Below are 8,400 nucleotides of genomic sequence, written 5' to 3' on the forward strand. Positions count from 1 at the left end.
CTAACTCTGAAAAGTAAAAATTTGTTTTTAAGTCTATCAGAGGGATGCTGCCGCACTCTTAAATTTGCTAAAATATGTGGCGTGATCACAGAATTATTAAAAGTTTTGTTTCAAATACTAAATAGGGTAAAAATGATGCACATTAATTGCCAAAGATGTGAGAAGAATCAAATGTGAAGTGAGCACGAACTCATTATCTTTCAGTGCTGCCATATTCCAGAACTGCAACCTTCCTGGACAGACCGAAAGTACAAGGTGTTCTGTACTCAGAGACATGACCAATGTATGGGAGGCTAAAACCCCACCATTAGTGAATAAGACACAGAAGTTAAATTATCAAGACTGAGCCAAGAAATACTGTATCTGAAGACAGATTTTTTCTTTTATGGACTGGTGAGATGAGAGTGACCCTTGACTGACTAGATTAATAGGCCCGTTTCCACGCCAGTAAAGTGAAGGTGGGGTACTGCTATGGGCTATTGTTATTATTATTATTATTATTATTATTATTAAAGATGAGTTAGTTGGATTTTATTGGCTTGAAGATGGACTTAAAATCAACTCTCAAACCTACTGCCAGTTTATAAAAGACACTAACTTAAAGAAGTGGTACAGGAAAAAGTTTGCATCTTTCAAGAAAACCATGATTTTTATGCAGGACAATGCTCCATCACATGTACTGAAGTACCCCACTGCCAGTAAAGCCTTTGATGATGAAAGAATAATGACATAGCCCCCTTCCTCACCTGACCTAAACTCTATTGAAAACGTCAGGGCCCTTTGTGTCCATAGATTTAAAGTGAAGAAAACACTCCACCCCTCTGAACAGTGTTTTGGTAGGCTGTGGTTGGTACTGCCCAAAAAGATTTACTCCACGGATAGAAAGCTTATGGCTGTCATTGAAAAGAAGGGTGGCTATATTGGTCACTGATATTTTTTGTAAGAAAAGAAAGGTTTCGTATTTATTAACCTTTTGGATTGACTGTCAGCACTGCGGTTGTTCAAAAATAAAATTAATAACCAAAAAAACAAATTGTCCAATAATTCTGCACACACTCAATAAGTAAAATAAATACATAGATTTAGCAGTATCTGAGCAATAATGCTTAGTCCACAAAAAGAAATAAGCTGCACTAATATAATGATTTCATTTCAAGCATTATTTGAGAAATACACAATTCACAGAATTGAAAAAGAACCTTGCAATTTGCTGAACATAATTGCTGCTAATGACTTCTAATCAATTTATATGATGCTGAGTTATAACTGTATGGTAAAAGACTAAAGAGCCAACATAATATTAAATTAACCTGAATAAGGCTAAAAGACTATAATTCTAATTTGTGCTTATAAACATAATGTTTTCCATTGGCAGAAAGAGAAAATCTACAGTTGAAAACCTTGTTTCAGGCTTAAGAATTGGGCCTGGTTTATAGCAGCAGAACATTTTTGGCTTTATGTTAGAGCCAAGAAACATGTCATTCCAATAGCCTACTAATAAGCCGTTCATTAAACAAACTAGGCACAAGAGCACTGTTTGAAGACAGGTTTGCTGCAGAATATAACTAGTGACTCATGCATTTTGAATATTATTACATAATTTGCATTAACTGCTGAATTTTATTATTACTATGATACCACTGAGATGAAGGCCAGGGTTATACAACAACTTTGATGGTGTTACCCAAAATTTGCTTAATTTGTCTGTAACTTGCTGTTTAACAACTGATTAATATTTTGACAACAGATGTAAAAAAATAAATAAAAAACTCCAAAAACAAACCAAATAGCAGACAGGTTGCATATGACACAGTCATTGCAATTATTAGGTGAGATGCCGCAATGCAACATTGTGGTCTTTATGTAGAGACACAAAATTGCCTCTGTGTTTGCAGTCTACAGGAGAAACTATCATTATAAAATCACTTTGAGGTCTTTCTTCCCCTCTATATAACTTCCTGGTACGTAGCTGAAGAGCTGCATTGCGTCTCAGCACAGAATGACTGTTCAAGCCAATTATAGTCGCTAGGTGCTTCATGGCGTGGCCAAACATTTAAGCATACCTTCCTACCTACTTGTTTTCCATCTATTTCCATTTCTCTCGCTCTGTGAAGCCAGAGCTGTCAAACAAAGAAAAGTTGGGAGTGGAGTTTCAGACAAAGTAGTACGGTATGTGGGAAGGTGTATGTAAAAGATTTGTCCCGTCATGGTGCACCAAGTGACTGCACTTGGTTTCAACAGTCATTTTGTGCTGACAGAGTACCTTTAAATGTCTCACCTATTTTTCCCCCTTCCCTTCTCATGGCATGATCTAATACCCTGGCTGAGTCATAGAGAATGCAGTGTGATCCCACCTCGGTCTCTTTCCCTCTCCAATTTCCTGAGTGCTTAATTATGTTGTCAAAAATCATCTGGGATTTTACCATGAAATTTTATTTGCAGGTAAGTTACACTGCTCAAAAAAATAAAGGGTACATTTAAACAACAGAATATAACTCCAAGTAAATCAAACTTCTGTGAAATCAAACTGTCCACTTAGGAAGCAACACTGTTTGACAATCAATTGCAATTATTAATACACACTCAATAAAGGAGTGGTTCTGCAGGTGGGGACCACAGACCACATCTCAGTACCAATGCTTTCTGGCTGATGTTTTGGTCACTTTTGAATGTTGGTTGTGCTTTGACACTTGTGGTAGCATGAGACGGACTCTACAACCCACACAAGTGGCTCAGGTAGTGCAGCTCATCGAGGATGGCACATCAATGCGAGCTGTGGCAAGAATGTTAGCTGTGTCTGTCAGTGTAGTGTTGAGAGGCTGGAGGCGCTACCAGGAGACAGGCCAGTACACCAGGAGATGTGGAGAGGGTTGTAGAAGGGCAACAACCCGGCAGCAGGACAGCTACCTCAGCCTTTGTACAAGGAGGAGCAGGAGAAGCACTGCCAGAGCCCTGCAAAATGACCTCCAGCAGGCCACAAATGTGCATGTGTCTGCAGAAACAGTTAGAAACCGACTTCATGAGAATGGTCTGAGTGCCCAACATCCACAGATGGGGGTTGTGCTCACAGCCCAACACCGTGTAGGACAGTTGGCATTTGCCACAGAACACCAGGATAGGCAAATTCACCACTGGCACCCTCTACTCTTCATAGATGAAAGCAAGTTCACTATGAGCACATGTGACAGACGTGACAGAGTCTGGAGACACCGTGGAGAGTGATCTGCTGCCTGCAACATCCTTCAGCATGAACGGTTTGGCAGTGGGTCAGTAATGGTGTGGGGTGGCATTTCTTTGGAGTGTCGCACAGCCCTCCATGTGCTCACCACAGAGGTATCCTGACTGCCATTAGGTACTGAGATGAGATCCTCAGACCCCCCCTTGCTGGTGCGGTTGGCGCTGGGTTCCTCCTAATGCAGGACAATGCCAGACCTCATGAGGCTGGAGTGTGTCAGCAGTTCCTGCTAGATGAAGGCTTTGAAGCTATGGACTGACCCGCTCGTTTCCCAGACCTGAATCCGATTGAACACATCTAGGACATCATGCCTCGCACCATCTACCAACGTCATGTTGCACCACAGACTGTCCAGAAGTTGGCGGATGCTTTAGTCCAGGTCTGGGAGGAGATCCCTCAGGAGACCATCCGCCGCCTCATCAGGAGCATGCCCAGGTGTTGTAGGGAGGTCATACAGACACATGGAGGCAACACACACAACTGAACATCATTTCCTTGTCTTGAGGCATTTCCACTGAAGTTGGATCAGCCTGTAGTTTGATTTTCCACTTTGATTTTGAGTATCATTCCAAATCCAGACCTCCATGGGATATTCATTTTGATTTACATCGATCATTTTTATGATTTATTGTTCTCAACACATTCCACTATGTAATGAATAAAGATTTGCAACTGAAATATTTCATTCAGTGATATCTAGGATGTGGTATTTTAGTGTTCCCTTTATTTGTTTGAGCAGTGTATTTTCTGCAAGGTTAATGACTAGTGTTGAGCATTCCGATGCTGCAAGTATCGGGTATCGGCCGATACTTGCTGTATCGGAATTCCGATACCGGGATTCCGATACTCTTGTGGTATCGGGTATCGGGTATCGCAACAACATTAATGTTAAAATGTGTAAAAGAGAGAATTAAAATAAAAAATATCGCTATACTCACCTCTCCGACGCAGCCGGGACTTCAGCGAGGGAACCGGCAGCGTTGTTTGTTTAAAATTCGCGCTATTACTTGGTTACGTGAATTCCCGGCTTGTGATTGGTCAGGTCGGCCACGTTGCCGGGACGCGGACCAATCACAGCAAGCCGTGACGAAATTACGTCACGGCTTGCTGTGATTGGTCCGCGTCCCGGCAATATGGCCGCCCTGACCAATCACAAGCCGTGACGTCACGGGAGGCTGGACACGCGCCCATTTTAAAATGAGCGCGTCCAGCCTCCCGGCTTGTGATTGGTTGACCGCGGCGCAACCAATCACAAGCCGTGACGTCACGGGAGGCTGGACACGCGCCCATTTTAAAATGAGCGCGTCCAGCCTCCCGGCTTGTGATTGGTTGACCGCGGCGCAACCAATCACAAGCCGTGACGTCACGGGAGGCTGGACACGCGCCCATTTTAAAATGAGCGCGTCCAGCCTCCCGGCTTGTGATTGGTTGACCGCGGCGCAACCAATCACAAGCCGTGATGTCACGGGAGGCTGGACACGCGCCAATTTTAAAGTGAGCGCGTGTCCAGCCTCCCGTGACGTCACGGCTTGTGATTGGTCAGGGCGGCCATATTGCCGGGACGCGGACCAATCACAGCAAGCCGTGACGTAATTTCGTCACGGCTTGCTGTGATTGGTCCGCGTCCCGGCAACATGGCCGACCTGACCAATCACAAGCCGGGAATTCACGTAACCAAGTAATAGCGCGAATTTTAAACAAACAACGCTGCCGGTTCCCTCGCTGAAGTCCCGGCTGCGTCGGAGAGGTGAGTATAGCGATATTTTTTATTTTAATTCTTTCTTTTACACATTTATATGGTTCCCAGGGCCTGAAGGAGAGTTTCCTCTCCTTCAGACCCTGGGAACCATCAGGAATACCGTCCGATACATGAGTCCCATTGACTTGTATTGGTATCGGGTATCGGTATCGGATTGGATCCGATATTTTGCCGGTATCGGCCGATACTTTCCGATACCGATACTTTCAAGTATCGGACGGTATCGCTCAACACTATTAATGACTGTTATTATGATTTGGAATCTCTAATCATAAGGTGAAAAAAGTCATTATACTCACCATCAGTTCACATCTCTGATCGCTCACTTCTTCTTGTCCACTCTTTTGGCCTGGTGTTTACCTAGGCAAGGGATTCCAGCCGCAAGCAGGTCCCAGAGATCACTGTGCATGTGCAGTGACCATCATGGCCTGCTCTTGGCAGGAAGTCCCAGCTTAAAGTGAATAATGGGAAAAAGATGCGGCTTGACATGGAGGACCAGACAGTGGCCAGTGAGCCCCCGGGGGGAAAGCTGGAGTGGTGTGCAGTGAGGTATGTTTTTTTTTAAGGGAACAGATCACCAGTTTTGGCAGATAAGAGTTACGGCCACCACCTTTCAGGGCTGATATAAAGAATTCTATAATGCTGTATATCTGCCCCAACCTGACCTGCAAGAGAAGAAAAATTACTTTTATTATACTTACCTGCAGTGCAGTCCAGTCCAAGGAGTGTCGCAGGTCTTGGTCTGGCTCCTCCAATCCTCTTATGATTGGTGTCCTCCTGCTTGCTTCATGTGGGTGATGTGTCCCTTCATCATCCATACAATCTCCTCAGCATTGCGCTCCTGAAAAGGCATACTTCTCTGACCTGTTGAGGGCAGAGCAAGGTACTGCAGTGCACATGCGCCGGGCCTCTTTGACTTTTCCAAGTGCCTGCGCACTGCAGTACTTTGCTCAGCCCTCAACAGGACAGAGAAGTATGCCTTCTCAGGAGCGCAATGCTGAGGAGATTGTATGGATGATGTAGGGATGCGTCATCCACTTGAAGCAAGCAGGTGGATGACAATCGTAAGAAGATGGGAGGCGCCGGACCAAGACCTGCGACAACCCTCGGACCGGACCGCCCTGCAGGTGAGTACAATAAGTTATTTTTCTTCTCTTACAGGTTAGGTTGGAGGTGGATATACAGCATTATAGAATGATGTATATCAGCCCTAAAAGGTGGTGTCCTTGCTTCATATTGACCAAAACTGATGATCAGTTTACTTTAATTTTTAGTCGGCCCACTACTGTTAAATAAAATGATGGCCATTTTGATGAATGTGCGGAGAGTGTTATGATCCTTAGTGGTTGAGGATCACAAATTACTCCAGCTAAGTAACAAACCTAGGACAAGCTCTAGGGAGGTGGTAAACTGGACTGACCGCAAATCTGAACCTATCCAAACACACTAGAAGTAGCCGGTGAACGTGCCTAAAAATCCTAGACGTCTCGAGCCAGCCTGAGGAACTAACTACCCCTAGAGAGAAAGAAAGACCTCTCTTGCCTCCAGAGAAATAATCCCCAAAGATATAGAAGCCCCCAACAGATAATAATGGTGAGGTAAGAGGAAGGCACATACACAGGGGTGAAAGCAGATTCAGCAATTGAGGCCCGCTAATACTAGATAGCAGAAAATAGAAAAGAGAATCTATGCGGTCAGTAAAAAACCCTTACAAAATATCCACTCTGAGATTTCAAGAACCCCCACACCAACTTACGGTGTGGGGGGAGAAACTCAGTCCCCTAGAGCAACCAGCAAGCGTGGAAATTACATTTTAGCGAGCTGGACAAAAAAACATAATGAACACTGATAATCAAAAAATGATCAAACAAAAACTTAGCTTGTCTTGGAGAGACTGGGAGCAAGGTAGACACAAGGAATCTGAAGAGCACTGAATACATTGATAGCCGGCAAGGAACTGAGTCTCCAGGTGAGCTAAATAGGAAACCAACCAAGGATAACGAACCAGCTGATGCAGCCAACCTGCAGAAAGACAACACTACACAGTACCGCTTGTGACCACTAGAGGGAGCCCAAAAATAGAATTCACAACAGGAGAGTGAATTTAAAAAATCCTTATTCTCCAGAAAACGGATTTTTGTCAAATTTGATTAACATTCAATTCCACTCAAAAAAATCTTCTCGTCTCTAAATTATGCAAAAAACTGTTTATGAAAATCAGTTGTAAACGGTTTTGATTCAATGCACAAGCTACTATGTAAAGAGAGATAGTTAAACCAATCAGCATGTAGCATACAACCAGGGGCTGGCTGGCACTTTTCAGCCTGGGGGGCAATCACAAGGCAGTGGCCCTCGAGTTGCGGTGGCCCTCCTTTTCCCTGCTTACCTCTGGCCATTGCATTAAAGCAGCAGACATAACAGGCTTTAAAAACAGGCTGGTACAGAGATATGGGAACAGAACTGAGCTTGCTGCATAGATATGGGAGCAGAACCGAGCTTACTACAGAAATATGGGAGCAGAACCGAGCTTACTACAGAGATATGGGAGCAGAACCGAGCTTACTTCAGAGACATGGGAGCAGAACAGAGCTTCCTATAGAGATATAGGAGCAGAACAGAGCTTACTGCAGAGATATGGGAACAGAACGGAGCTTACTACAGACATATGGGAGCAGAACGGAGCTTACTACAGACATATGGGCGCAGAACGGAGCTTACTACAGAGCAGTATAATATAGTAAAATATATAGATGAATTAGAAATGGCGACACACGCAAACGTCATCTGCATTAGTAATACATGCACCATTACATAATTAGTTGTAGGCTGGGTTCACAAGAGTGAAGTTTACATTCTGTATACGCACCACAACCTCCAGCCTCACGGAGGGTATCCTTCCTGTAAACCCAGCCTGATGGGGACAACCCCTTATAAATGGAAGTGTGCTCCTCTAAACCATGCAATCACTGCCAATCCTCCAACCGTAAGTGGTGAATTTCCAGAGCTGGGAAATGGGAGTTCAATATTAGAACACGTCAACTTTGGTTCCCGTCCCGCCTCAAGGGAGTATGGTAGACAGGTGTGATAAGACTATTAGAAAAACTACTGCCACACACACGGCAGTACATACTGGCAGAAGTGTGAGGGCATTAGTGCCTGTGTATGGACATGTTAGTGCCTCTTAGCTTCCGGCAATGTGTTACCTCAGCTCACATTTGGGCCATACCATTGTAAAACAGGTAGACACATTTACCCACTGACCCTACTATTCATAAGGAACTGCTGTCTACCCCTTAGTTGCCCACTGTATATAGTAAGTGTGGGGATGTGGGCTACAGAACAACACAGGGCGATGACACTGCTACCTGAACCCTTCAGCTGCCCCACAATATGCAGGGAGTAAAAC

At 44.3% G+C, this 8,400-nt stretch overlaps 1 protein-coding gene across 3 annotated transcripts in view; it reads right to left on the minus strand.

The window, feature by feature from the left end:
* The window catches only part of THSD4 (thrombospondin type 1 domain containing 4), a 1,053,272-nt gene that overhangs the window by 65,357 nt on the left and 979,515 nt on the right, over positions 1 to 8,400 (minus strand). The gene's annotated exons all lie outside the window — the stretch shown is intronic.

The sequence above is a fragment of the Ranitomeya variabilis genome, chromosome 5, assembly GCF_051348905.1.
Source record: "Ranitomeya variabilis isolate aRanVar5 chromosome 5, aRanVar5.hap1, whole genome shotgun sequence".
Lineage (NCBI taxonomy): Eukaryota > Metazoa > Chordata > Amphibia > Anura > Dendrobatidae > Ranitomeya > Ranitomeya variabilis.